The following is a 25,288-nucleotide window of genomic DNA, read 5'->3' as shown; positions in this document are numbered from 1 at the left end:
AAGCATCCCAGAAACGACACAGAAAGTCATAAAGTCAAACATAACCTTTAAAAACACCAGTATATGCTTGTATAGGCCCTGAAGGTAAAAAAAAAAACTACATTTCCATGAAAATGACGCTACTTCCGGTTTCAGGCAGGTAATGGCGGACATGCGATAGTTCGTGCTGACGTCTATTCCAACGTAGGAAGTGTTACGAACAGCTGATCGGATTGGCAAAGTGTGTTTCTGGAATATTATGTTTTTGTTGCTGCAAGTGCTTTTTATGCAATTTTTGCAAAGCTATATGTGGAAGGAAACCGTGACCTTGGACAAGCTGATGGCATAACATGTAAGTAAAACTCCTCCGGTTTCATATGCAAAAAAGAAATATTGCTCTAGCTCATGTGGTTGCAGCGCTACCGGGATTTAAAAATAGTTACGCAAACATTACGGCTTTAAAGGGTTAAATGAGAAGGCTGGTAGTATGCAAGTAAATAACTGTAATGTATTAACGCATTTAAAGCATTAAAGATATCAATTTGATCAAAGGTTTTGTGCATACTAATGGATTAACAAATGCAGAAACACAGAAATGATTTTGGTAATTACCAATGCTGATAAATTAGCTCAGCTGTGGCAAAAACATTATATTGGATGGTGATGTCATAGATTTGTCAAGCAAGAGTCTTATCATAGTTCTTTTTGTATAAAATCTGAACTTAATTTGCATTTATTGGTTGCAAAAACAATCACATTTTCGTTTTCTTTGCCCTGTTTCATCCCACTGTTCTCCTTCCAAATGCTGTCTCAGTGCCACTGCTGTGGGCAGTGCAATCATGATGCATGATACACACACCTGAGGCATCGTAATGTTTTGACACACTTTGTTCTTCTCCTTATTATGCATCTCCTCCTTCATTTTTGCCCTTAACTTTCACCACATCAGGCCTTTGAGAAAAGCAAGTGGAAAAGCACCCTACTGTACACCATCACTACCAGATTTCATGCTTTTTGTACCCATTACCATAGTCTTTATGCACAGCTTGCTAAATTAGCATCTTCGAAAGTTCTTGCAAACCGGGTAAAAAAAACATTAAATCTACATAACAGCGCAAATCGTGCTCTGTTTAAATCCATATAAATAGGAGTAGTGGTAGAATGTAGCTTTGTGTTTACTCGAGTATTGAAGTACCCTTCAAGGACTGTGATGTCATGCTGCTCTACATGTCTACTTTTCCCTACTGTACTGTTCATTTTAAACCATTAGTTGTGGATTTCCAGAATAATAACCTACTAATGTATAACGCTGTGTTATAATAGTTAAAGAACTATACACAGTAATGAATCAACACAACTATCAACATAACAAAATGTGTATGATTCATCAGAGTAGCCACTTTTACTTTAGGTACCTCGATGCTATGACTTTTGTCCTATGACTTATGTAGGATGAAGACTTTTACTTAAGACTCTAAATATGTGCTTTGCTACTTTACAAAACAATTATTCAGTACAAGATAATCTTGGCAGTTTTCAATGTTATACAACCCGTGTTGGAGCACAGGGCTGCACATAAGGCTGAACATCATACTCAGTATTTACAGCAGCACTGTTTACACTGTGTTTATGTCAAATATCTGGATTTCCCATGCCTTCCCTTTTCATCTTGTTAGTGTACCTTGTATGATCGCATTAACCTTCGTCGTTGATGACGATCAAACCCTAACCCAAACCCAAGGCAACAAGAAAATGTCAGTTTTATTTTCATGAAATTGTTCTCCCAAGTCTTGATTAATCAGTTAAAGAAGAAAATAATCTGTACTTTTTATTTTAGTTTATTTCTTTAAAAAGAGATGAACAGGGTTATCATGAAAAATGAATTAAACCTCAGAGAAAACAAACAAACAAAACAACATGGAAATATCACTCAATCTGTGCACTAGAAAGACCCACTGGGAAAATTGTATAGCTGCTTTTACTGGTGTTTAAAAACAAAAAAGATATGCAGGTTATCAGAAGTTTAATTGATATCCTCAGGCATCGTAGTTCAGAAGGCTCTCCACAGCAATACATCAACAACATGTTTCCCCAGAAAATATTACATTATGGAAGTAAATATACCAGTTTACAAGGTCTTTAAACAGCAGTGTGAGCAGGCATTGGAGACAACAGCCTGGGCGCGCACACACATATACCCACAATTTCACTAAACGTATGCTCAATCATGCTTCTCTGTGCTGTCACATGTAGTTAACAAAGCGGCCCGTCATTTATTGTAGATTAATCCTCGTTCCACACAGTGTCGGGACCTGCACTTTACCTTGTTTTATCGTCATTAAGGGAAAGACATTGAAGAGCTGAGGAGCATGCGGGACGAGGACAAAAAAAATGAGCAGTGAGGCGAAGATATATCCAGTAAAGGGCGATATTGCATGGGGAGGCAGGGAAAACGGGGCCCGGTGAAGAAAAAGAGAAGGAACCTTTGACAGATGAAAGCTACAGTGGATTTGACTGGAATACAGGAGGTGAAGACAGACAAAGAGAACAAGATGTTCCAGGTTACATTTTAATACCTGGCTATTTCTAGTAGCTCTAGCAATGTGTGATGTTACTGTAGGTCATGGAAACAAAAGAGAAAAAAAAGAAAGAAAGAAAAAACACAGGATGTGAAAGACAAAGAAACAGTTGTACTGGAATACAAACAGAGAAGTGCTGAGAGATTGAAGCTTCCTGCTTTAATGAACCCTCCAGCATCAGCTCTGGCCTCCGCGCTGTAGCCAGGAGCGCCTGCCCTTGCTGTCAAGACCATGTCCGAGCTGTGCAGAGCACCAGTGACAGCTGTACCAAGCTTCACTTTGAAGTCCAGAGTGCAGCAACAGGGTAGATAATGACCCCGCCAATCTCCTCCCAACGCCCTGTCTGCTTCCCCTGGCCTCTGTGCAGGGTAAAAAGGAAGGCCTAATGAGCATACTTTTCTGAACAACTTTCACTGAAGGCAAATGCATTAATTCTTGATCCACTGCCACACTTTATAGTGCTCAGTCTTGCGAGGGAACGGGGATGAGTCAGGGTGAGAGGGAGAGTCGCTAATGCATGTTTCAAAAAAATAAAAAAATAACACAGAGTGGAAAAGACAGGACGCAGAAATGCGAGGGATCTGCATCTTTGTTGAACAGCGTGACACTGAGCAAGAGAGACAAGGCTGAGATGCACAAGTGACTGCTGGACTTAATGACGTGGAGGTAAATAAGCTTCCATCTCCTTCCCAAACAGTTAAAGGGGGTAGCTGTCCGATATCTGGCGTGATTAATTAGTGTTTACCTGCTTAAGATCCCAACCCAGGTTGCCGCCCGAGGATAGAAGTTGAATGCTTCTTCATTTGGCCTGTCAGGGTTACAAAGCAGAGAGGTAACCCAAATCAGCTCTGCCAAGGACAGCTGCTTCATCACAATTATAACAAGGTGTCTGCCTGCTGCATCCATACCTGAGGCACTTCAAAAGGGTCGGGGCTAATCAATCTGTAGCACTTCCTGCCAGCGGCGGTGGCTTCACTTTTCACCAGAAGATGTTTGATGAGAACTAAAGTTCCAAACAATGTTCGATTAGCGAGATCAGGTTCAATGTGGCAAAATTGAACCATCACAGTGAAACAATTCCTCATAACAAAAAGCCTCAGGGAGATGTGAGAGAAGAGAGAAACCAAGTTTCCGCTGTCACAATTGCGTTTAAATGGTGACAGATAATAGCAATTTTTGTAGGTTTAGAGTGAACTCATTTTTACTCTCATTTCCTCTGGGTGAGGACAAATACAATTACTTTCTTTGCAGCAGAGGCAGCAATCATTCCATGCTTTTTCTTTGGCAGCTTAAACTGCCTGGCATGTTAGCATATCTTCAGACAACAGGTTATCTACCTTACTGGACCGTTTCCTCCCTATTTGAGTCAGTTGTTATCTGAGTCCCCCCCCCTCCCCCATTCATCTGATGATGAATGATCTGCTAATGCCCTGAGAGATCTTTACCTGCAAGACTGCAAGACACTGTATATCACATGAAAAGCAAACAAAACACAAACACGCTATCGACTCCAGCAGGAATTGCACCGTAGGGTCCATAGATCACACTATTTTAAGGCACACACACTTCAGACAGAACAAATAAAACCGTGCCCCGAGGGAGGAACCAGTATGAAATGTCTCAAAACAGCTGCTGTTTTTATACTCATTGTTTATCGGCTGGCCAGCATAAATTAACTGTGCCCATTGTACGGTATACATTTTAGGACATCGTCAGGTCTCAAGAAAAAAGTTGTCAGGTCTCAGTTCTCAAGAAAAAAGTTGTCAGGTATCAGACAAAAATTGTCAGGTCTCAGTTGTCAGGAAAAAGGTTGTCAGCTATCGGACAAAAAATGTCAGGTCTCAGTTCTCAAGAAAAAAGTTGTCAGGTATCAGACAAAAAAATGTCAGGTCTCAAGAAAAAAGTTGTCAGGTATCAGACAAAAAAATGTCAGGTCTCAGTTGTCAGGAAAAAAGTTGTCAGGTATCAGACAAAAAATTGTCAGGTCTCAGTTCTCAAGAAAAAAGTTGTCAGGTATCAGAACACAAGGTATCAGAGAGAAAATCTTCCTCCTGCAGCGACTTTGTCGCTATATTTAGCGAGTTTTCAGACGACCTTAGGGACTTTTTTTCTGAAACGCGACTAGCGACAAATCTGGTGACTTTTTCTGGCGTTATTAGAGACTTATTTATGACGACTTTTGACGTGAAAGCGCGTATCGCTCTTACTCTCAATAAGCAGCGGGTGCTGCGGTGGGCACCTTGCCCGTGCCAAAGCGCTCACAGATGGAGGATAGTCCTCCTCCAGCGGCTATCAGGGCAGGGCTTCCGCACTGACTGTAATGCAGTCAGTTCTTCTTTTACTGTTATGTTGTTTTGTGGACCACAAAGTTTAAAACTACACACACACACACACACACACACAATAACTCCACCAGAGTGCCTGTTTCAGGTCACTTTTGCCGGGCCAAGCCCGGATAAAGGAGCAGGGTTGGAATTGTGACATAAAAAAAAAAACAATAATTGCTAAAAGAAATTTAATTTGTAGTTCTAAATAAATTCTAAATGAATTTAAGACATTTTTTACTGACTTTATGTCTCTTCCACGATGTTATTTCTCTCTCCAACAGTGTAGGTTACAATTACATTAGCATGACCAATTATGCAAATTAGGCGATGACATCATTTAGCGACTTCTAGCGACTTTTAGGACAACCAATAGCGATTTTCCTTACTGAGGAGTTGGCAACACTGGTCCCACCCGAATTGATTTCCAAATACGTCATCAACGTGTGACAGTGGGAGAGCGTAATGTCATTGCGGTTCAGGCTCCTAACGACACAAGGGCTGTATCCCAATTCAGGGTCTGCAGCCTTAAAGTGCGCAGCCTTAACGGTCCACAAGGGCTGCGTACTTATAGGCCGGAAGTGAGAGGCTTGTGAAATGGGACGGTCTAGCCTCCGTCGCGCTGCCCCGGATGCCTAGCAACCATGACACTAACAGCTGGAAACGTTTCATACAGCTTTGTTTGACAGAAATGAAGGAGAAAATCTTTTGTTCATTTGTTTGTTTGTTTGTACATGAGCTTTGATTTGATAAGTATCTGAGGCTGACTGTGAAATCATGATTATTGGGCTTCACTTCTGTACTGAACAGTCATTTAAGATTACCTAGTAAATAACAATTAGCTAATGTTGTTCATGAGACTAAAGTCATCTCACTTTGGTAATGTAAATATAATATGGCCAATATTAAAGTTATAATTTAAATCATTATTAGTTATTACAGCAGTGAATGATCTCTGTTTCAAATACTGAGCTTCAGTAAAGATTCAAGCTGCATTTATTTATATTATTTATATTTCCTGTCACCTTAAATCTTCACTCAAAGACAGGTTTCTTTGACACAGTATATATAACTGTGTTATATATATGAGAGACAAATATTGTTCTTTTAATATGTTGGCATTACTAAATTTGTCTCAGTGCTTAATTTAAAATCATCACATTCTCTGTAAGATTAAGGTCAACTATTGAACGGCGTATATTTTAAAGTAAAGGCTTTAAAACCAAGTTAGTACAAACATTGCTAATGTCACATAACTTTGCCTACATTTGGCCAACAGTAATGTTTTAATGTTCTTCGTTATTAAACATTCGCACATAAATAAGTAACACAATATTCAGTACTTACTTTTAAAAGTTTACTCTTCGGCCACCCCTCTTCGGCCGTTTTTTTTTCTGGCAAAATTATCCACACCCACCGCCGCGCTATGCATGCTGGGATATGTTGGGCCACGAAGTCTACACCGCCACATCCTTAAAATTCAATGAAATGAAGGACGCATTTCAGGACCGCATTTCGAGCAGCCTTTGAATTGGGACAGCCTTCGTCGTGTCGCTGTGACGTAATTGGCCTTAAAATGCGGCCTTTAAGGCTGCAGATGCTGAATTGGGATACAGCCAAGGTAAGTTTAACTTTGGTCGTGTCCAAATTCATGGGCTGCATCCTCCTGAGGCCGCATTTGTAGACCGATTGCGTCACAGCGACGCGCCGAAGGCTGTCCAAATTCGTAGACTCCTCCGAATGCAGCGGACAAATGCGTCCTCCTTTTCCCCGAATTTGAAGGATGGGTCGGGTGTGTCCCTCGTGGCCTACCATATCCCAGAATTCATAGCGCGGCCCAGCCAAACTCCAGTTTCCAACAATGGCGGCTGCTACTAAGTTTTAAAATTACTCTTACTCAACAGCATGAAAGAAATGAAGTTTCAAACTTTCCTTAGGAGGACCCCAGCACGCCTGCTTAAAGAATAGTAAGTGTGCCGATGTGGATGCTTGCAGCGACTGCTGTATAGAGGCCATCCTGCTACACATGAAACACATCAGAGTCATAATTGTTATTTTAGTCACTTGTTTGTTTATTATCCTTATTGTTTTATCTGGGACTGTTTGCAGACATCTCAGAGAGAGGAGACACCAGCATCTGAACAGAGACTCAAACCAGCAACCTGCAGCTCCCTGCTTGGCTGCTCCAGTTTTCTCCTCACTCATGTTGCCCACCAGTGATTTCTAGCTGCCCACCCACACAGCAAGGTTAGAATATGCGCTGAGCCTCAGCACCCAATACTTGGACATGTTTTCTTTATTAAATAATGAACCAGACCCCAAAAAGTAAACAGCTGTTATTGCTAGGCAATGGGAGCAGCATTTGGCAATGCAGCACCTGACATTCCTTACCATGTGGGCGGAGCATGCATGAAATGGAATGTTTTGTAGAACTATGCAACACAAGCACTTAGTTACAGCATTTTTCATTGTATCCAGACACAGCTAGAGACACATCTACAGCAGCATCTCTGTGCAGGACAAACGACAGTTGACGAAGAAAACATCGAAAACTTCACTTCACTCCTCTACAATACTGGCCACACTCTAAAGTTGGTAACTTTTGTATTTTCATTCTTCATTTGAACATAGTAATACATTTTAGTTTCCGATAACTTTATTGATTGGTTTGGATACATTTGTTCTATTTGTAAGCGCGCACATTTAGTTCACTTATGTATTCATACTACTTCATTTCTTTGCTTTCTGACTAACCTTTGTCTTTTTATTTCTTACCTGCCATCATCCCTGGGAGTTGCTGGACAAAAGATGGTAGCCAGGGTTTGAAACCATTAAATACAAAGGAAGATAATTGGACTACACCACCACTTCCTGCTGAAGGGGGGAATGTGTGTTTTCTTTACTTTAAAAACAAAGTATTTGTATTTAATTAAATATTTGAGTTTAGGGTTTAATGGGGTTTTTGATTTTCTTCTTTAGTGTTTAGTTTATTAACAAACTAGATTGTACTGCATCGTTTGTGGTTTATGATTGTGTTTTGTTTGTTACCCCTCATGTGTCACAATGGTCTGATCAGCCATTATATATACCCTTGTATGTCATTTCATGTTTTGGGTCAATTATGTATGTTTGGGCAGTCTGTCATGGTCCGGGTGTGTGCCAGTGTGTCTCCCTCCGAGCCGGCGTCTCCACCCCTGGGAGGGGCCTCAGTGTTTTTGCTGATCGCTTACATCTGTGGGTAATTAGCCGGGGACTCATAAGGCCAGCGTTCTCAATCTCTCTTCGCCAGATTCTCTGCTAAACATCAGTCAGTGCAGGCCACCACCATAAATTCCCTACGTGTTTTTTTGAATCACCTTGCCTCACTGTATGTTTGTTTTTTGTGCGCCTCCCTTTTCAGCTACACCTAACTGTCAACCCCTGGCGAAGAGCTTCTACTTGGATGCTGGACCTTCTGGCAGTCCCTCAGGCTATTACCAAAATTACCTACCTGCCTCTCTGCCTCCACGCCAGGAGTTTTTGGATTTACACACCCGGACTACTCACCCCTCTATGTCATCTCCGACCTCCGTTGGCAAGTACGCAGTACGAAGGAGGATTCTGAGCCAAACAACATATTCATATGCCTCCTTATCTATGTTTGAACATCTGCATTCTGTTACAGTGACCCCGACCTTTTCCTGGACCCTTTGTGACTTGCTTTCCAGTCCAATCCCCGGAATAGCTGTCCTCTCTGACCCGGACCAGATCGTTATTTAGTTTAACGTCTACGCTCACCTTTTGTTTATGAATATTTTGTGTAAACATTAAACATTATTCTTAAAATATACTTACGAGCTGTTCGGCGTCTTGCGTTTGAGTCCTGTCACTCGTCTGAAACGGTCTCGGCCGTAACACAGTCATTTGGTTTGTTAAGTTTGCAGTCTTTGCCTGAGTTCAGTTTTGTTTCTTTGACCTCTTTTATGAGCTCAACATTTATTAGTCTTGTAAATATAATTTTTGGGGGTTAAATAAATGGAAACTATATTTTTCTAATAATTCCTGGGCTCCTCCTGTTTTTCAACTCGGTCCATCACAAATACGTTGGTTCCTCCCTTAAGGACCCACAGTGACACTGGTGTCACCGCCCCTTTACACTTAGAGAAAAACTATTTATAATGGTTTAACTTTGACTTTTAACTAATAAAGTCCCTAAGTGACGTCTACTGCACAAACTAGTTCAGTCATGTGACAAGTGAGGCACTCTGGGTGTTCAAGACACCATTTTCAAAGTCTTGGTCCACCTGGTTAGCTAATGAGACCACTATGCTAATTTTAAAAACTTTCTTTTCTTTTTGCAAAGGTAAGCTTTTACTCATTCAGAAATTCTAAACTTTAGATAAGATGTCATAGGTCACTTGTAACCTAGTTTGGTAATATTTCTGAAACAATTTGATCTAGAATCAGTTTGTTAAATATCGCTGTGACAAATATGTCATTAAACATTAAACTGATGTGACATATTTGTCACAAAAAGACAAAAACTGATCACTTGCTTAGTCAGTTTAGCTCATTCAGTTATTTTAAGTAAATGTATTCTTTGTTGTTAATACTCAGTCATATTTAACTAAATCCAAGCATAACTAATTTATTAAATTACCTAAATTTGTGATGGAACTTTACTTTAGCTTTGTCGAGGTGTTTTTCAGTTACCCCCCCCCCCCCCCCTTTTTTTTTATCCCCTTTTTTTTATCATTTTCACTCTTTTGTAGAATGGATAAAAAGAAAAAATATAGTGTTCAAGATGCGCTGGAGTTTATCACTGCAGAGGACAGTGAGTATGAGGGATGTGAAAGTACCTCAGGTGAAGATTCTGACGACCCTAATTACATCCCCCACAAAGACATGGAGAGTGATGAATCAAGTGAATCCAGTGATTCAGACAGTTGTGATTCAAGTGATTTAGAGACAGAGCCACATTCAAGCCATATGGACACTGGGCAGCCCAAGGCAGCTATCAAAGCACAAAAATTCTCCTGGAGAAAGAAAACGTTCGAAACCCCTGAGACCGCATTCAAGGGACCCTGTGCCAAACTTCCAGATGAGATCCACACTCCACTGGAGTACTTCAAAAACGTCATCACAGATGATATGCTGCTGTTGTTAATGAACAAACAAATTTATACAGTGTACAAAAATCCAACCATCTGAGAAATGTAAATACCACTGTTAAAGAACTAGAAATACTCATTGGTCTCTATCTGAGGATGGGTCTATGCCAAATGCCTGGAAATCGAGCATACTGGGAAAATGACACCAGGTGTCCTATGGTAGCAGATAACATGTCCCGCAACCGATTTCAAACCCTGTTGGGATCTCTACATTTCACTGACAATACAGATTTATTACACAGAGATGCAGAAGACAAGTGCTGGAAGATCCGTCTATGGCTTGAAATGTTTCGCAAACAATGCCTGGATATCGTCCCAGAGGAGTACAACTCTGTTGATGAGCAAATGGTACCCTTCAAGGGGACACACAGCCCAATAAGGCAGTATGTGAAGGGAAAGCCCCACCCCTGGGGATTGAAAATCTGGGCCCAGTGCTCATCCTCTGGTATGCTCCATGATTTTGTTGTTTATCAAGGTGGTACTGGGAAGAAGACTTTACTTGGGATTGGAGATGTTGTGGTGAAGTTGTGTGAAACTCTGCCAGCTGAGCAAAACTACAAAGTTTTTGCTGATAACTTCTCCTCAGCCCCACTTGTGCTCACACTTCTTCAGCAACAGATCTACTTTGTAGGAACGCTTCGTGGTAATCGCTTAGCAGGTTGTCAGCTTGAAGATGAAAAAAGTCTTGCCCAGAGAGGCAGAGGATCTATTGATGCCAGGGTGAATAAGGAGGAGAGCATGGTTATTGTGAAGTGGTGTGACAACAAATCTGTTACCCTCATTTCATCCTATTGTGCAACTGAGCCTCAAGATACAGTTCGTCGCTGGAGCAAATTGGGCAAGGCATTTGTTGAGGTCAAAAGGCCACACATTGTGAAGGAGTACAACACAGTCATGGGGGGTATTGACCTGCTTGACGCCTGCATTGCAAGGTACAAGTACCACATGAAGTCACGGAGGAGGTATCTCTACCTGTTCTGGCAAACCACCATGCTCGGTGTTGTCAACGCATGGTTGATTGGGGCTGATTTATTTTTATTTTTTTTCGAAGAAGCTTGTTGAAGTAAACCAAGAAGTGTTACCATCATTACCCATGTTAAGAATTTAAAAATAAAAAGGAAATTCTGTTTTTAAAAGCAAGAAAGTGTTTACAGAATTACTTTCTAAATATGGAACAAATGTACCTTGTATGCCCAATGTGATGCATATGTGACATTTCAGATCTGGGGCAGTGGGTGGAGCTATTACAAAAAAAACCTTCAGAAATGTGTTTTATATGATTCATTTGATATAACTTACAACCCCCGTAATTTTCATGAAAGTAAAAATAGGTCTGGGTTCTTAAGGGTTAAAAGGCCAAAATGAATCGAGGGAGAACGAGAAGAGGATCGGCGAGTGCTTCACCATACAATTCAGTACAGTTGATTAACCTGCAAGAAGAATTTCAAATGATACAGGCTGAAAATGTCAAATTAAAAGAAGAGGCAGAAAAATCAAGAGGAGAAGCTAAAAATTCAAAGTTTGAAACTGAAGTAGTATTGCAGGAATTACTGCATGTGGGTCTCAAACTTAAAGGAGAGAAAATGGGAAAACAACAGGCAGAAAACGAGAATGAAAATATGAAGAAAGAACTGCTGGAAGCTCAAAAAGCATTGGAGGAAGAGAAAAGCACAGCACAAGAAGCCAAAAATAAATATCAAACTGCAAAGAAGGAGGCAGGAAATGTGATTCAGGAATTACAGGAGGTGCAGGAAGCTTTTGAAGAGGAAAAAAGGAAAATGCAGTTGGCAACACAAGAAGCTGCAAATGTAATGGCTGAAGCTGAAACACTAAGGAAGGAATTACTGTATGTAAAGCAACAACTTGAAGAGGAGAAAAAACGTAAACATGAGGCAGAAAATGAGATTGAAAATTTGAAGAAAGAATTGTTGGAAGCTCAAAAAGTGTTGGAGGAAGAGAAAATTAAAATACAGGAAGCAAAGAAAGAAATGGAAGATACAAAAAGTTACACTAAAAACATGAAGAAGGAACTGATGAAAGTGCAAGAAGAACTTGCAGAAGAGAAAATTGAGGTGAAGGTGTTCAAGAAAGAAATGACCGGCTCTGCGGTGACCAAGAAAGACTGCAAAGACGCACTTAAAGAAATACGAAAGCACAGAAAGGAAGCTAAAGAGCTCCTCAAACAGAAAGTGAAACTGGCAAAACAGCAGCGAAAAGAAAAAAATTAAAGATGCCGAGGAGCAGCTCAACAAAACCTTAAAAGAACTGAAGGCAAAAGAAAAAGAAAAGAAAGCCGAGGACAGGAGGGGATTCTGGAGCAGACTGCTGAGAAAGAACTGACCCAGCAGCATCGAGTTTGAGGAGATCAATAGTTTCTTCCTCCTTCCTCCTCTCTCCACCTTTCTTTCACCCCATTCTTCTTCTTGGGACGTTTGTTTGTTTTTTAAAAACTCTAATCTAAATACATGTACTGAAATACAAAAATAAAATTGCCATAACTTGACCTCATGTTGCCTGCTTCTTTTGTTGTGTGTCTGTGGATGTAAAACAGTAACACACTTTCTGCTCTGTGTCTTTAATTGTAAATAAATGCAAGATGTTTTCATTTTAAAATGCAGTGCAAAAAAACTTCTGCTCTAAATCTTTTTTTTAGCAAAAAGCTTTCTTTTTGCCTGATGTGGACGATTTCCATTTAAATAAAGCCTGCAGACGAGCGGTGAGCGGTAGCTAACATTCTTTAATCAAAACACACAAAGAACAGACAACCAAGCTTGATGAAGTCCCTGCATGACCGCTTGACAGACGGTCAGCAGAGTCTCCCTGAGCCTAGTATGGCTCTCAGTTAAATACCTTCTCCAGGAACAAAAGGCAGTACACAGCTGTTTCACACCTTAAGGTTCACACTCCCTTGCTACCTCCCAGAGTCCTCAAAGAAACAAAAGATTCTTCCTGTGGAGTTGTCTGCTTCCCCCAACTTCCTTACTAGACCCCCACCAATTGTCTTACTGTATGAGTGTGAGACATGTTAAAATCCAGTGGCCCAAGGTATCATACAATAAAATAATGTGATTAATACATAAGTAAAAGAAATTCCTATACAATCCCACCCTTTGATTCTTAAATCAATGAATCACATTAATACCAGAATTTCTCTCTTGACATTCTGTGTATCACATCAACATTATTGTACACTTAAAGGAGTTTCACACTGTGTATCCTCACTTCACTGTTCTCCCATCACCCTTTGTTCATCTTTAATATTCCATACAATCTAAGCTCTCACATGCAAATGGGCCTTCTCCACAGTGTCAAAGTACTTTGCATGGCAAAGTGAAACAGCATTAGGTTGACATTCCCAGTCACGGTAATGGCTCCTGGTGTCTGTGCCATTTACAGAGTCATAATTCCAACGCTGGTCTCCCTCTGCACTGTCACCTTTGGAGCTTGGTACGCTCTCTTCATTCCTCAGTTTCTGTTCCAACGCCGCCGACGATTTAAGGCAGAGCATGTCGTACACCTTAGTTGTCTTCCTCAACGTCAACGCCGAATCTCTTTCACTTTATTTTAAGATTTTGCTGTTCAAAATCTCCTGGAAGCCCAGTGGTGCAGTCCACTGTTGTTTGTCAGTTGTCCTGGAGATGGTCCCTGCTTCTCACTGGTCCTCTTGAAGCCTTCTCTCCTGGTCATGGTCTGCATCTGCGCCTCAGTCAATCCTTCCATATCCCTCATGTCACGGTCTCTGCAATCTAAAAATGAAAGCTTCCCCGGAAAACCCTCTTTTGCCCTATGTCAGCTTATGTCAATTAGACACGCACAATAAAGTTGTGTATTGTCTCTTAAAAATTCCCAGGGCCTCTCCCCTGCAGTGTTGCCAACTCCTCAGTAAGGAAAATCGCTATTGGTTGTCCTAAAAGTCGCTAGAAGTTGCTAAATGACGTCATCGCCTAATTTGCATAATTGATCATGCTAATCTAATTGTAACCTATGTTGTTGGAGAGAGAAATAACATTGTGGAAGAGACATAAAGTGAGTAAAAAACGTCCTAAATGCATTTAGAGTTTATTTAGAACTACAAATTAAATTTCTTTTAGCAATTATTGTTTTTTTTAATGTCACAATTCCAACCCTGCTCCTTTACCCGGGCTTGGACCGGCAAGTGACCCGAAATAGGCACTCTGGTGGAGTTACTTTGTGTGTGTGTGTGTGTGTTTATAAGTAGTTTTAAACCTTGTGGTCCACAAAACAGCATAAGAGTACAAGAGTAAAAGAAGAACTGACTGCGTTACAGCACCCGCTGCTTGTTGAGAGTAAAAGCGATACGCGCTTTCACGTCTTTTTTTAGCGAAAAAAAGTCACTAAGGGGTCTGAAAACTCGCTAAATATAGCGACAAAGTCGCTAAGTTGGCAACACTGCTCCCCTGGAGTAGCTTCACTCCAGGCCCTGTAACCCTGCCATAAGAAAAAAACATTAGCCAGCGGTGTGTCCTGCTGTAAATCATGTGATTAGATCCCACGATTAACCCTTTGCTGTGGAAAAAGTGATGTAGATGTTAGCGCAGCGCATCTGTATGCACACTTTCTCACAGTGACATTTGCATTGTAAACAATACAAGGTCATGAATAACACACTTCTGGTAAATTCACAAAGACACAGAAAGTGGCAATTAAAAGGTTAAGTCAGCACGGCCCAAAAGCCCATGCAACATGTTGCTGTCATCTTTCTGCTCCTGTAAAAGGAAACATACATACATACATACATACATCCACCCTTTTGTCACTGTGTAGGTGGAGGTGCAATCTTGCATACTGGTGTCAAGTCAGTCAAGCTTTTGTCAGTCCAGTCAGTCCCCATTTTTTATTTGCTGGACCTTTTCTTCACTGCTCAGGATGCTGCTGTGAGCTCTTGAGATCCATCTCGTTGTTCTGGAACTCCATTTCTTGTCTTCAGGGAGAGATTCTTGGAGCTTGTGTTCTCAGGGTGACAAACACATGTAAGTTAAGCTGTAAAATAATTCAGCCAAAACCTGGCTTGAGTGTTTCTAATGGTGTTAACCTATAATTTTCTTCCGACTGCTGCACGTGGAAAATTGATCCAGGTCTGCTCTTCACCTGCAAGTGACACACTGAGACATTTTGATCATTCTTCTCATTGCTTAAACAACACACCTCCCCTCTCTGGTTCTGATCTCCCCTTTCTTAAAAACCCAGAGAGATTGTAGTTGCCCTACGTTGAAAAACACCAAACCCTCTTCCTATTTTATTGCTTATTTTTATCAACAATTCTGCTAATTTTGTGTGTGTGTGTCCACCCTAGGGGAGCTGTTGTACCACCTTCTCCCGCTAGTTGGAAACAACTAGTTGGAAACAACAGCAGAGTCTTCCTGAGCCTAGCATGGCTCGCAGTTAAATACCTTCTCCAGGAACAACAGGCAGTACACAGCTGTTTCACACCTTAACACTAGAATTACTGAGCCTTTTTTTCCCTGGTGCGAATCCCTACTACTAGATTTACTAGCCCTGCGCAAATTTGCGTAAACTCCACTGGCACTGCGTTGTCTTTACAGTCCCTGGCACAGCAGCTGCAGCAGCTTCAACAGCCTGCGTCTGTGCTAATATTTCCTTGTGCTACATGAATCAGCAACGAAGTTCCTGAGCTAGAAGACTCAGAAACAATCTTCTTTTGCCTGTCCACCCTGTACATGCCTTGTACAAAATGTAGGCATTCACCGCCGCCAGGTCCAGCATATTGTTGAAAACTGCTACTGACCACCTGCGTGTTGCTGCTCTTATGGAATACATCCACACAAGTTGAGTAAGTTCACGCCAGACTTTATTCACCGTGCCCCATAACGGCGTTTTGCGCTGCAGCAGTCTGTGCGACAGTGACAGTGAAGTAAAGAAATTGTCTGTTGTGACGTTTCTCCCATCATCCAAAAACGGCTCCATCAGTTTCATGACCACGTTCTCTGCCAGCCTCTCTCCCTTCTGATGACTGGGGTCTTTTCCCAAGTAAGGAGATGCACTGCAGACATATTTGGTGTCCAAGTCCGTGGCCATCCAGAACTTGATCCCAAATTTGTCTGGCTTGGTTGCGATATACTGTGTGAATGGACAATGAACCTTGGTAGGGAACAGCTGTTCATCTATGGTCATGTGTTCTCCTGGAGTGAAACTCTTAGCACAGTTCTTGTTGAAGCGTGTCCAGATGTCGGAGATCACCGCAAATTTATCTGTTTTCACCCGTTCTGCCTGCGTGTCCTTGGCATCAAATCGAAGGTGTTGCATAATTGAAATGAATCTATCTCGGGGCATTGTCTCTTTGATTACTGGCACCAGAAATCTTTCTGACCAGCAATCCGCAATGGCACCAACAGGACACATGATTGCTCTTACAAACAGGATTGAAATGAATGCCATCAATTGATGAACTGACAAATTCCAGTCCGGCTCTATTCTGTGGGCTTGATGGACCGTACACTCCATGATGGTCTGCAGCATTCCCACGTCTAACAGGCAAAGGAAGCTTTGGAGCACACTTGTGTAGCTGAGTGGTAAATTAATAATAATATTTTCCATTTCAGTTAACCAAATATCCATTTAAGGTTCAAAGAGGGGTCTTAAAATGTTGTTTCTTTGTTTCCATGTATGGTAAGACAAGAATGTTATTGGGTAATTTAATGTTATTGCTTGTGCTATTTCTTTGGTTATCTGCATGTTGTGTGCACTTGAAGCTGTTAATTTTATAGGTTTGTGCAGTTGCATATTGTGGTCACGGGGTGGGGGGGGCAGTGCTTAAGGGTTAACTGCAGTTTTCCAAAAAGAACTTAACAAGAAATGCATCTTGAGACTTCCTGATTACTTTTCTTTTTGTTGTGGATGTGGAACGGGAATGTTGTGAAGGAGTTAAATTGTTGGTAAGGAATTGTTAAATATGCACATAACTCATTGAAACATATTGTTATAATTGTAGTGCAGTGGCAAAACGTCAGTATTTTAACAAGATGATGTATTTCTTAAATGTATGATGCAAAGGACCTGTATGTGCAGCGTGGAGCGGCCATTTTCTCCATGCAAGGGATAAGTTGCGAGATCGTCTGTGTGCTCCAGTATTGCAAGTGAGCAGAGATTTCTGTGGAATGTAAGTGTTTATAAAAATGTATGTAACACTTCCACATTTTTTTAAAGGAGCCTTGTGTGATTTAGTTCTTTGTATTTTGTTCTGCACAGACAGAGGCCACTGCCGTATTTTTGTGTTTTGTATTTCATTTCATTTATTTTATTCCTCGTATTGTATTGGCGCATCTTTGTTTAATCGGTTATTCTGTTACTTTGCCACGTTACCCCTCATGCTGTCGATGTTCAGTACAAGTCCATATGGCCGCTGTTTGAGAAAAGTAAAGGTCAAAGGACATTCTTTTGGTTTATTCAGTCGTCATTGACAATAAAACTGCACATTAAGAACCCCAGTAATTGTGTCCTGTGTGGCTAACCATTTCCCAGGCTACACTTGTAATCTTACGCTGTCAGAAGATAAACAAATAGAGAGTGGTAAATTTACATGGACCTCACTCTAAATGGGTTTATATAAATATCATATGTAATATGGCAGTGACAAACCTTAGCAGACTCTGTGGGTCCAGCTTGTGCAGTGAAGCACGAGCGATTTGCTACTGCACTGGGCATTCCAATGTCCAATGTTTTTTCTTGAGAACTGAGACCTGACAATTTTTTGTCTGATACCTGACAACTTTTTTCTTGAGAACTGAGACCTGACATTTTTTTGTCTGATAACTGAAATTTTTTTTCTTGAGACCTGACGATGTCCTAAAATGTACACCATACCATTGCCTCGTAGGAATTTTAAGGTTGCGGTCTTTTGTACTCAAGCATGCTATCAGGACAAATAACAATAGCAAATACTTCATGGCAGATGAGTGTGGTTATTCACCTGTTTTGACCAGCTGTGTTGATATTTTCTTTTACATAAATTGTAACCATTTTAAAGCAGCATAATGTACATTATAATAACAGCTTCAGAATTCTTTTGATCCCAAGCTGGCTTTTAATGAGAAAATTGCTGGCTGTCCTTACCCTTATCTGAACATTCATCCTCTGTATATATATTTAAATTTGGCCAATCTCACGTTTGAGCAATCTTATGAGTGGTTGCTATTTTTAGATTTCTCAGTGGAGCTCCCATTATTTCTCATTGTACTTGGACCCCTGTTATGACTGTTGGATCTTCTCCAGATCCTTCGACTTGATTTTTATTTCCGGGAGCTGGAAGTAGTAGGGAGCCAAATCTGGTGGGTGGTCCAGGTGGCAAGATTGTCTTGTGTGTAATGTTGCCTCGTCATGTTGAGAACATTTTACTCTGCATCCCCATCCTTTACTTGATGCACTACCTTGGAAACTGTGAAGTTTTTACGTGCAAACTGCTGGAATGTCTTCGGTCATACTGAGAGATCCTCTCACACCATTGAAGAGCCTTCATATAAAATTCAAGTCAGTTTTAAAGAGAATTTGACATTTGCCCTCAGTGCATGTGATGAAACTGCCAAGTACACAGTGTATACTCTGAGTGCACTCAGCACTATATACACTGATAGCCAAAACATTCAAACCCATTGTGTTGTTCCGCAGAACTGGTGTTGCACTTTGGCACAATACATTATTTCTCCATCTATCCACCCCTCCGTTTTCTTCCACTTATCCAACACAGAGTTTCTACCCTGGAGTGAATACTGAACCACAAATAGACAGAGGTCGACTGTGACATTCACACTCAGATTTACACCTACAGTTAATTTAGAGCTAGGAGTTAACCTGTTCATTACTTGTTATCATAATAAACATATACTTTACTAGTACAGAGATCCCTTCCCAGGCACCTCAACCCACAATCACATCTTGCAATAGGTCACATGATGGAGTGGCGCACCCATGCTTTCATCCAAAACCTGTGCTGATAATGACCCCCATGTTTTTTGACACCTTGGCTCATGTGACGAGACACATGATCAGTAGTCTGTCAACAACGACCTTAAGGGACAACTCCCACTGGGGCTTAAAATCTCAGATTCTCCACCATTTGGTCTTAGAACTGATGAGCTTCTCGGATGAGAGGTGAAACGTCTTCAAGAAACATTAAGAAGTCCAGTTGCTAACGTGAATATGAATTGATGAGCCAAAGATGTCCAGGTTAGGTTGTGCATATGTAGTTGATGTCTTGTGAAACCTTAAGACCGAACAGTGTTATGGCAATCAGTGAATCAGTGAAAATAATAATTCTCAATGAGAAGATTGAAAAAATAGCCACATTTTTTAAAGTCATTTTGTCATGCTGTAAAATAGCATAGCATATGGTTAAGATTACCACTTATGAAGATTTTCATCTTAGAAGGTTAAACCAATAGGAACATGTTTTGGAGCTGGACATTAGTACAGGGAGATTTTGGGGGGAATGACCCACTTTTGAAGTCAGCTTTAAGAGTGAAAAGATTGAACACTGAAAATGTCCTTTTTTAAAAGAAATTTCAGCCTCTCCAAAATAAACACTCCAAACAAACTCAGACACATCTGAAGCAAACCAGACACTTCATTTGCACACCACAGTAGCTGTAAGGTGAAAGTAGCTCAGCGTTCTCAGTACACAGAGCTAAAGAGACAGTTCAGAATATTGATAGAAAATAGAAGCGAAAGTATAGACAACAGTAGATTACAGACAGGATTTTACATGCAGGAGCTTTTCAAAATAGAAGGTTTCAAATTATTTCATTGATAGCAAAAAACCTTTTGACTCACCCAGAAAATTAACCATTAATGTCAAGCTTATGGTGGTACTGGTGCAAAGATCAGTCAGCAACACCCTCACCAGCCTAACAAGGCCTCCAAGTAAATGATCACGGTGCAGATTGTTTGTTTCTCAAATCCCCTATGTAACCTTCTACACAATATATAGGAGAGTTTCTACTTTCAAACACCCCAAAGCCTGTTTTAACACTGTGCAGCCATCCATTCAGCATTATTCTCACATGTTTTCTAGCTAAGAGTTGGACAGAAAATCTACGGCAAGAGGCCCTACATTAAAACCAAAGTATATGTCGTAAAAACTGCTTCCATAGGCGGAAAACAACACAAGCTTGGTATTTTTCACCAGGAGGACAGTTTCCACGAGCGCTTGATAATCCTGCACCCCCCCCCCCCCCCCCCCCCACACACACACACACACACACACATTCTGTATATAGTGAAAACAGAATTTCCCAAAGGGGATCAGCAAAGTATCACATTATAATTATCACTATCAGACACCCTGAGAAACCCAATGAAACTACAGTATAGCCTGAAGAAGTCAGGAAAGTACATATATTTTTTGTCAACTGCACAACCACCTCCATTATCAGACTTACTTCCTTATCAGTCTTTTAATTTGTTGATGTGCATTTGGACAGACGCTCTCCTGCACAGTGACTGAAGCTGAAACAGGCCCTCTGGAAAGCCTCCTGCTCCCAGGTCTCCAAACTGCTCAGCATATGTGGCAATAGATCAAGCACCTGTTTCAGCCCATCACATCTGCGCTCAAACCTCTGTGGCTCTTATCTGGCCGACAGTTACAGATGACCGTGCATCCAAAGGTTGATACAGATGATGAATGAATGAGTCAACTCTTCGTTGCATTCCCTCTCTTTCTGTCTTCAGATGAGCAGAGCAGGGAGTTATTATTACACTACAGTATCTCTACAGTCTGTCCAGCAGTCGAGAACACTCTGCTCTGATTAAATAAACTGAGGAGCATCAGACACACTTCCCACTCTCGCTTCATTTCCTACTCTTTCTTCTTCTTGTGCTCGTCTTTGTCCCAGTCTTCATGTTCTCTTTTCATTATGCACCACCATCCAGGCTTGGGATCTTCAGAGCGGGTGCAGCAAACACTTTGCCGTCTTGACAAGTGGAGTAAAAGAAGGAACATTTACTCATTCTGTTTGCAGCAAAGGGGATGGGCTCCCTGCTCTGCTCTCCCTTTGATTGTAATCCTATCTAGGCCAGCACAAGACACGGGAGACTTCATTCCCTGAATCTTCGTTTGCATGGATAAACAGGAGATGGGTTCCAACGCTGTACAATGTTTTTGTCTTTCAGCAAATTTTCTAAGTGCTTCTCTGCATCCTACAGTAGCTTCACACAGATAAAAGTTGTACATTGTTATTTTATTGCTGCTGTAGGCTATAATCTTGCTCTAAACCAGGATTCTTCTTCTGCTACTGCCCAAAATGCTATTTTTAGATAAATGATATTCTTGCTGTGCTGGTGCTACTGGTACTAATATGCATAAAGAAATTTAAATATAGATTTTAGATGTGCCATAAACTATCAAAGCTGAGGTAAGAATGCAGAAATGCAGTAAGAAAGCTTTGAAAATCATTTTGAGCAGGAAATTCTCAATATCTCACAGAGATTAATTTATGTTTGAAGTAAAAATCAAATTCAAAGCATTGCAACATGAAAGTATAAATTATTCATAAATACACACTTAATGACCATAAAAGGCTTCTGTGGCTGGTGGTGCTGTGCAGCAAATGTTCTCATTATTTCTCTCACCATCATCATTACAGCCTGGACACCACCCTGACTCACTGATCTGCAGTGGTTTGCTTTCAAGTCGGGTTTTTCTCAAAAAGCCGTCACAGCAGTCTGCACGGTGTGTTTGCTTTATTGGTGTCTGATCTGTTTACGCACGGCATCTACTGTAGCAGCGTCTTCCTCCACCTCACAGTAAAGTTATTTAAAAAGTAATGAAGGGAAGATACAGGTCAATCTCGTGCATATAGCAGGCAAGCACGAACACTGCAAAGGGGTTCCATCACGGATGTCCGGTATATCCTTCATGCAGTTGCATGCGTCAGCATCCGCCTCCTGTTTGGGAAGGGTCTTCATGAGTGTCACTGTGTTGGTAACGGTGTGCTGTCACATGCCTCATCATCACACTTGCCCTACTTAGTGACAGTAAAAGCCTGAGTTATATAAGATCGTAAAGAGCTCACGGTGACACCATCTAATCCAGCGTTATATTAAAACACCTCACAGTAACAGATACAGTCGGCATGTCCTTTAATGATGTCAGTGTGTTTGATGTAGTTCTAAATGTAAACATGGAATAAGTTTAACTTTTGGAACCACATTGTGTTTAAATCAGGAAAGATGGCACTCAAAACTATTATTTTTTTGTTTTGTTTTTTAGCTCAGGATATGTGGATTTAAATTGAGAAGCCTAATTAAAATTATTTTCAGTGAATATGTTTCTTTGAGTGATGTAAACATTTGTATGTATTGTATATGTATCTATTTTTGCTTTTTCTAAAGTTTTTTTTTTGCATGTGTGCATTGTGTAGCCAGGATATCTTTATGTCCTCTGTGTGTTTTACATCGTGGAGTAAAATTGTGGCGTTATTCAATAAAACATCAACCAGTGCCTTAGTATTTGACTGCCTCGCACCCTTTAATTGGCGTATATACTTTTAGTATATTCAAGGACAACACTTCACATGTCTGATGTCTATGACATTAGATATTTGATTTGTTTTCTCATAATTCACTTAAGGAAACTTCACAAAGAGCATTTTGGGACGATTTATCAGAATATTTTAAAGATTTAATTTCAGGGGATATAAGTCTCATAACACCATGTGACCAGTTATAGCACAGGAAAAGTTTTCCTTTTGTGTGGGAATTGTGAAAAGGAGACATATAAAACGCCTGAGCATCAATATAATAGCATTGACATATCACATTGATCAAAAAACCTTAGGTCCTGAATACATTTTTTCAGTCCTTACAGTGTGGACATATAAAGAACTTGGGTCTCAGTGGGTCACAGGATCAGTGGGTACCATCTAAGTTTTTGAGGCAACAAAACATTTAATAAGAAGGTAAACAATATTACAATATACTGTAATTACCCTGCTTGATTCCTTCATGCTCTCCACTTTCAACACACAAACTAAGTAAAGGTGTTATTGGCTTGTAAAGCTAAGAAACCATCACACTGTGTGAGGGGTAGAGGAATGGAAGCTGAAAGAAAATCTTACCATTTTTAATTTTACACGTTTTAAAAAAGCACAAAACACTGCCAGAGTGTGTTTTCACAGTATGGGACCCCTAATATGCAACTTTCTTGAGGTCAGCTAATATTTCTTTCATTGTAATATCTAAAACATGCACTCAAATCTCCTGTGTGAGTGACATCAGGCTGGAATAAAGACACACAGAATAAAACCTGGGGAGTATTTTAAATTTAGGCAGCAGATGAAAGTTGCGAGTTGTGAGTGGTGTCATGATTGCTGGAATAAAGAGATGAGGAAAACAGCTCAATAATATATCGACGCGATCCTTTAAAGTCTTTCAGAGTATAAACAAGTACTGCAGCCCTGGGGGCACGCTCCCTGCTGCGGCTCATGCTAAATGGAATGCCTTGACATTTTCTGTTTGTTTGAATTTCAAATGCAAGTCACAAAATGCAAAACAAAAACATGTAGACTTTCTCTTTTATTAACAACAAGATGAGCTTTTAATATCCCCTCTTAAACCTTATACATTTACAAATGAAATACAGTGCCTCAATCTTCACTGGCTTCAATCAAAGAATCTCATGTAAAGACTGTTAGTTGAAGACCCAGCAAAAAAGATGTTACTAATTTATGCATTCATAAATTTAAGTTGTCATGGTCCCAGTTTTTTTTTCTGGGTTGTTTTGTTGTTGTTTTCCTTCACTCCTCACCGTCAGGGCCGAGTCTGGCTCTGGTCCCCACCTCCGTACTCATCTGTGCAGATCTACTCACCTGCCATCCATCGCTGATGATTATTCCGGCGCTACTTAGTGATTCTTTGCCGGATCCTTGTACTAACCTCTGTCAGTGTAATCCAGCTTGCCTTGTTATTTCCTTGTGTTTTCCCAGTGCTCTTTGCTAACGTCAACTTCTCTTCGTGTGCACAGACTTCCCTGGACCCTTCCCTGTTTGCCTTCTTCATGGACCTCGAGTGGATGAGCATGAGTCTGAGTGGATTGTTGTGAATCACTGGCTGTGTGAAGAGAAGTTTGGACCTTCCCCTGTTTCCCACCCTGCACTGTATATATGTATATATATTCCACATTTGGTCACGTTTGTAAATAAACCACCTTTTGACTTTTACCCAGCGTGAGTCCTGCACTTGCAACCTTGACAAAAGTGCACAAAAAAAAAAAAAAAAAAAAATAGTGTGCATACAGTACACTTTAACCTTACAATTGATTTTCAGCTGCACATTTGGAAGAACTACCCTCCTCACCATAGAATTACCCAAAAAGACGACACATTTCCCACCCCAAGGACTTTATATTGGAGAATTAGGCTATGTAGCTGTACAGCTGATAACAACTACAGCTACAAACACAGAGGCAATAATTACAGCTTGTAAAAATACACGACACACACGGTGATTGTGCTCACTATTATTGCTTTTTATTGACAGTTGTGCACTCAAGGAAAACAGTCCGTTCCAGTCCAGCTCTCTCTCTTCCCCGCTCGACTCTGCCTTCACTATATAGAGAAACATAAAAAAGAGACACAGTCATCAGTCAAACGCCACCACCTGTGGCTCACCTGCCTCTTGGTACCGCCCCCTTGAGCTCACTGCACCACTCCTCCCCTGCAGCTGAGCCAGGGACCACACCTCCGCCACACAGCTCTATGTATATAGTAGAGCATATAGACCGCACAGACTATTTTTCTTTTACCTTTGAGGTGACACTTATATACCACTACAAATAGCCACTGATCAAGTCTGTGTCACCTCAATCTTACAATTAACCTTGGACTGTTGTCACCACAGCACTTAGAATTAATCATGTGCATTTCTAAAAGCCCAAAGAATGTGTTAATTTTGACCTGTGAGGAAAACTTTAGGTATCCTAATTGCTGCTGTGGCTTTGAAAACCACCCCATTAGTTACAAGCTTACGTATATCCACACAGTGCTATTCATGTTCATTCATTAGTTCAAGGACAGTAAACACAGTTGATTGCAAGAAAGGTAAATCCATTTAAAGCCAAAATGAAATACAATTCAAAATTAGGTTGGAAACAATTAAACTGCTGCAATCAAGAGCAGTTAATCAGCAGCAGAAGTGATGCTCAGCCTCTCCCATTCTCTTTCAGATCTCAAGTGTTTTTCTCCGTCTCAATTTGTTTTGTCACTGTGTGAGTTTTTCTGCTGTGAGA

At 40.7% G+C, this 25,288-nt stretch overlaps 2 long non-coding RNA genes across 2 annotated transcripts; one reads left to right on the top strand and one right to left on the bottom strand.

Moving 5' to 3' along the window:
• Positions 1-1,801: 1,801 nt before the first annotated feature.
• LOC113009605 (uncharacterized) lies at positions 1,802-7,683 on the bottom strand. The gene is made up of 4 exons (XR_003270212.2): positions 7,658-7,683; positions 3,467-3,561; positions 3,304-3,366; positions 1,802-2,917 (listed from the first exon to the last, which is right to left on the bottom strand). It is a non-coding gene; the product is annotated as an uncharacterized LOC113009605 (long non-coding RNA).
• Positions 7,465-8,920, top strand: LOC113009751 (uncharacterized). The gene is made up of 3 exons (XR_003270243.2): positions 7,465-8,189; positions 8,283-8,460; positions 8,547-8,920. It is a non-coding gene; the product is annotated as an uncharacterized LOC113009751 (long non-coding RNA).
• The last annotated feature ends 16,368 nt before the right edge of the window (positions 8,921-25,288 follow it).

The sequence above is a fragment of the Astatotilapia calliptera genome, chromosome 17, assembly GCF_964374335.1.
Source record: "Astatotilapia calliptera chromosome 17, fAstCal68.1, whole genome shotgun sequence".
Lineage (NCBI taxonomy): Eukaryota > Metazoa > Chordata > Actinopteri > Cichliformes > Cichlidae > Astatotilapia > Astatotilapia calliptera.
The sequence above is the reverse complement of the archived record's forward strand: the minus strand, read 5'-3'. Positions and strand labels throughout refer to the sequence as shown.